Source organism: Bos javanicus, chromosome 16 (assembly GCF_032452875.1).
Source record: "Bos javanicus breed banteng chromosome 16, ARS-OSU_banteng_1.0, whole genome shotgun sequence".
NCBI lineage: Eukaryota > Metazoa > Chordata > Mammalia > Artiodactyla > Bovidae > Bos > Bos javanicus.
Window position 1 is genome coordinate 60,963,218 of NC_083883.1, and position 5,970 is coordinate 60,969,187.

At 38.0% G+C, this 5,970-nt stretch overlaps 1 protein-coding gene across 4 annotated transcripts in view; it reads left to right on the forward strand.

The window, feature by feature from the left end:
• Window positions 1-5,970, forward strand: part of RALGPS2 (Ral GEF with PH domain and SH3 binding motif 2) — a 163,105-nt gene that overhangs the window by 87,843 nt on the left and 69,292 nt on the right. The gene's annotated exons all lie outside the window — the stretch shown is intronic.

The following is a 5,970-nucleotide window of genomic DNA, read 5'->3' on the forward strand; positions in this document are numbered from 1 at the left end:
TCTTTTAAAGGTCTCAGTCCTTTCCATTTATTTCATACACACACTTAAAATGGTCTCATTCAGCTTTTTCCCATATATCACCTGATGACTGCCAAATCTCAGATTGGACCTATATATTCAATTGGCTTTGTGGCCTAGTAATTCCTAATTCTTGTGGCCTAGTAACATTTTAGGTACTCAGATACTGATTGAATGAGATATCTATTGGTAACTCTTAATTTAGCATGTTCAGAAGTATATTCATCATTTTCCCCCTTTTTCTATACCTGATCCCCATCTTATCTCCTAGCTTAGTGACCTAGTGATCACAGTGTTGCATTATCTACACTGCTTCACCACCCTCAACACTTGGCGGGTTTTCTGTTCTTTGTTTTTGGCTTTACTGAATTTCTCCTCCTCCCCTACTTCTCATACCATCTGTTAGTTTAGTTCAGTTCAGTTGCTCAGTCGTGTCCGACTCTTTGCGACCCTCTGTTAAGCAAGATGCATGTTTGTGAGGGTTATCAAGAATTAGAAGCCAAAGTGAAAGTGTTAGTTGCTTAGTCGTGTCCGACTCTTCACAACTATATGGACTGTAGCCACCAGGCTCCTCTGTCTGTGGAATTCTCCAGGCAAGAATACTGGAGTAGGCTGCAATGCCCTCCTCAAGGAGATCTTCTGGACCTGGGGATTGGACCTGGGTCTCCTGCATTGCAGGCAGATTGTTTACCACCTGAACCACTGGAAAAACCCCATTAGAAGCCAAAGGGTGAAGGGGAATGGCAAAAACTTATGCTAAAAATAGAAAACATACACTTTCAGTCTAGTTCAATTCAGTTGCTCAGTCATGTCCGACTCTTTGAGACTCCATGAACTGCAGCATACCAGGCTTCCCTGTCCATCACCAACTCTCAAAGCTTGCTCAAACTCAGATCCATGGAGTTGGTGATGCCATCCAACCATCTCATCCTCTGTCGTCCACTTCTCCTCCTGCCTTCAATCTTTCCCAGCATCAGGGTCTTTTCCAATGAGTCAGCTCTTTGCATCAGGTGGCCAAAGTATTGGAGTTTCCTTCCAGTGAATATTCAGGACTGATTTCCTTTAGGATGGACTGGTTGGATCTTGTTGCAGTCCAAGGACTCTCTCCAGAGTCTTCTCCAACACTACACAGTTCAAAAGCATCAGTTCTTCAGTGCTCACCTTCCTTTATAGTCCAACCTCACATCCATACATGACTACTGGAAAACTTTGTCGGCAAAGTAATGTCTCTGCTTTTTAATATGTTGTTTAGGTTGGTCATAGCTTTTCTTAATTTCATGGCTGCAGCCCCCATCTGCAGTGATTTTGGAGCCCCAAAAAATAAAGTTTGTCACTGTTTCCGTTGTTTCTCCATCTATTTTCCACGAAGTGATGGAAGTGGATGCCATGATCTTAGTTTTCTGAATGTTGAGTTTTAAACCAACTTTTCACTCTCCTCTTCCAGTTTCATCAAGAGGCTCTTAAGTTCTTATTTGCTTTCTGCTGTAAGGGTGGTGTCATGTGCATATCTGAGGTTATTGATGTTTCTCCCAGCAGTCTTGATTCCAGCTTGTGCTTCATCCAGTCCAGTGTTTCTCAAGATGTACTCTGCATATAAGTTAAATAAGCAGGGTGACAATATACAGCCTTGACATACTCCTTTCCTGATTTGGAACCAGTCTGTTGTTCCATGTCCAGTTCTAACTGTTGCTTCCTGACCTGCATACAGATTTCTCGGGAGGCAGGCCTGGTGGTCTGGTACTCCCATCTCTTGAAGAATTTTTCAGTTTGTTGTGATCCACACAGTCAAAGGCTTTGGTGTAATCAATAAAAGAGAAGTAGATGGTTTTCTGGAACTCTCTTGCTTTTTCGATGATCCAGTGGATGTTGGCGATTTGATCTCTGGTTCCTCTGCCTTTTCTAATTCCAGCTTGAACATATGGAAGTTAACAGTTCACAGACTGTTGTAGCCTGGCTTGGAGAATTTTGAACATTACTTTGCTAGCGTATGAGATGAGTGCAATTGTGTGGTAGTTTGAGCATTCTTTGGCATTGCCTTTCTTTGGGATTGGAATGAAAACTGACCTTTTCCATTCCCTTGGCCCCTGCTGAGTTTTCTAAATTTGCTGGCATGTTGAGTGCAGCACTTTCACAGCATCATCTTTTAGGATTTGAAATAGCTCAACTGGAATTCCATCACCTCCACTAGCTTTGTTCATAGTGATGCTTCCTAAGGCCCACTTGACTTTGCATTCCAGAATGTCTGTCTCTAGGTGAGTGATCACACCATCATGGTTGTCTGAATCATGAAGATCTTTTTTGTATAGTTCTTCTGTGTATTCTTGCCAGGAATATTCTGTATTCTGTACAGAAGTATTCTGTGTATTCTTGCTAAGAATATTATGTATTCTGTACACGAAACATACACTTTAGCATCTACATAATTTTATACATTGGATTCTCCATGTAATTATTCATCCCTATACCAGTCTGTGAAGAAGCATCTGAGATTGTGAGATGATTGTGAAACATTTGGCACAAACATTTGGTAGACTTGGGACAGGAAAATGAAACAGTGAAATATTTGTCAGACAAGTTCTTGTGATGCAGTTAAGCTCATTTCCAGCATGAAAATCACCTTTTTAATGCAGTGACAGTTTCATTTTATAGCACACTTTGAGATTAAATGTATTCATCCCATCTATCAAAACAAACATGCTTTTCCTAAGAAAATGTGAAACATTTCAACTTTATACAACTTTTTGACTGCTTGATTTATTTATATCATATGCAGCTGGTTTATTTTCTCATTCCTAATCTTCAGTACTAAAGTATGTTGAAGAATGAAGATTTTACAATAGTTTATATCCTGTTAATATTTACATTTTTCATATTTTGTCCTTATTAAAAATGAATTAGGATCATGGTTTTTAAATTTAACTTTTCTTCAGAATTTTTTCCCCACTCATATTAAACTAGGCCTAGTGCAGATAGATGCCAAAAATGACAATATTTACAAGATGCTGTACATTTGATAGGAGATAACTTGTCCTGAAGACATTTGAGAGATAATACTCATTGTGCATATTAGGAGCTTCTAGTTAACTATCCCTCCTCAAGTGTACAGAATTTGCATAATGCTATCCTTTATCCAGATGACTCCATGGTAAAGAATCCACCTGCCAAGTGGACGACCAGGGTTGGATCCCTGGGTCGGGAAGATCCCCTGGAGAAGGAAATGGCAGTGTATGCCAGTATTCCTGCCTGGGAAATCCCATGGATAGAGGAGCCTGGCTGGCTACAGTCCATGGGGTTGCAAAGAGTCAGACAGAACTCAGTGACTGAATAACCACCCCTTGTCCTTTAGTGTCTGCGAAGGTTCTTTTGGAACAGATATGTCAACCAAAAGAATCTGTACTGTACAGAGAAAAGGTAAAGGTTAATCACCTACTCTTAACATAAGAGGCATTATCCAAACTAACGGTGTTATTAATGTTATGAATTATGAACTGAACCAACCATCATTCTCTGTGAAATTTAAAACAGAAAATGAAGGCTTATATACTGACAAAACTCTTACTTTGATACTGCCAGATTTATTTATAATTCAATGTGGATTAAATTATAAAAAGTAGAAAATGTTTTCTTGGCTTTCAACTCATCATCTGTTGAAAAGTTGTCTCTTCTGTTGGTTTGCATTCAAGGTAAAAATTAGTCAGCCTGGACGATATAGTGAAAAGTTCTTAGGCTAAGGATGCAGTTTTTCTGGAGAGAAATAGTTTGGCAAATTTCAAGGAAAAAATTGTTTTATATGAGAATTATTGCTTTAAATCTGAAAATCATTAACAGCACTCATTTGTTCTTGTCATTGGAGAACAGTCTTAAGGGGCTTATTAGAGAATTTGGCATGGGAAGTTTTGCTTTGCTGGAGAGAGGGCAAAAGAGCATTGTGCAAAAATAATTTAGTTGTTGTATGAAACATGATAAATATTCTTTCATGTGCGTTTTCTAGCCTCATTTCTACTTTATTTATGTAACTTTGGGAAGATGCAGTAGCTCAACCAGCTTAGGATGTTTTCTGGGAAGGAAAGCATATGTTTTTAAAACTATGGAAATAAGGAAGTTGTTGCAGTTCTATACACTGCTTCCTATCAAGTAGAAGCAGAATGTTACAGAGAAAAGTAAGATGGCCTAACTCTGTCTCTTATAGAGACACCCCCCAACTTAGTTTGCAATTTTGTATGTTAGATTTTCAAGATAGCCCCCTCTCACCCCCCTCTCTTTTTTTTCCCTTTTTTGAGAAGAGAAAATCTGTCTTTATGTTGGGCTTCTCTGATGTCTCAAGATAGTAAAGAATCTGCCTGCAATGCAGGGTTTGATCCCCGGGTTGGGAAGATTCCCCGGAGAAAGGAATGCCAACCTGCTCTAGTATTCTTGCCTGGAAAAGTCCATGGATAGAGGAGCCTGGTGGGCTTTTTTTTTTCTTTTCCTTTTGTGAGAATAGAAAAGCTTTCCTTATATCCATCTGTAATAAAGAATATAAATTGTACCCTTTCCATCCCCTATCCTCTGACAAGCACTATTTTGTTTTCATTAATCTCTCTCCCTCAGCAGTGTGTAATAAACCCTTAGTTTTTCTTGGTCCAGGGCTCTGTGCTTAGCATCTCAAATAAAAGTGGGCACTTAATATTTAATACTTAACTGGTTGACTTCATTAATTAAATTATCCCTTTCTGGCTCTTCCCATTGTTCCAGCAATTTTATTCGTGTGTCATTTTTTGTATACAACTCCCTACCTTCTCCCAGTGTTCCGCTGGCTATCCAGTGTTTGCTTAGCGCTGTTCTTGGTGATAGATGTAGAGCAGGGATCAGAGTGGACTTCGACCCTTCCTTTGTGGAACTTAACATCTCTTTAATACCAAGGACTGTGTTGATGTCATTACCTTGTGAATAACCTCTCCTATCTCCTAAGCTGTGAAAGAGGTGCATAACATTACCAGGCCTTGATAGCAGTGCCCTCATCACAGCAATGTTTGAAGCACGCCTAAACTTGCAAGGACCTTCAGATTTTATCTGATCCTCTTTAATGTTTCTGGAGTTTTCAACCTATCTTGATCCCTTAGAAGAATATAGTTCTTTAATTTTATATTAGTTTTAGAAATTTTTGCTAATCTATGTACAAATATTTTCAAAAACAGTAGCTTTTTATTCACATTTCTACAAAGATATTTTGACAAAGTCCAAAGTTTTAATGAGGGTGTTTTCCCTGCCTCTTTGGTAGAATTTTACGTGGTTAAATGTATAAAAGTCTTTGGCACTGATCTCAAAAATGCCTAATGGTCAAAAAATGTCACTGGCTTTTAATATTTTAAGAGTTTTATTCCATTTTCCTTTCTTTGATTTGTAGGTAATACACACCATGGATTACTTTACCTTATTCTTCTCACTAGGATTACATAGTGAATTCTAAAACAGCAATAAAGCATGTTCAGTCATTTTATTCTGAATCCTGAGAATGAGGTCTGAAATGAGCTCTGACCAAATGGCAGCTAGCCCTAGCTTTTTCTTTAGCCAAAATTACATTCCCATTTTCCATTACCTCATTTATATCCTTTTTTACTCTCATTTTTTTATATATATATTTAAAATTCTTCTAACTTTCTTTAATAGTGTATTTTATGAAGTTTACTTTAGACCATTCAGAGACTTGTGATATAAAAGGGCTAGGGATGGGGTTATATTGATTGCTTTCCCATTTTCATCGTTTTGGGGTTTGTTTGTTTTTTTTGAAGAGCCTATATCTTTAAAATATATGTATATTATGTGTAGAAGTTATATAGATCTGCATTTTAATCATAAAGAGAATCAGATTCCCCCAGTTCCAACAGCTTTGCCAGCAGTGTTTCCAACTTGATATTTCAGTAACGTGTTTTGTAAATTTTTTAGCAAACCTTAATAGGAGGATAATAATAA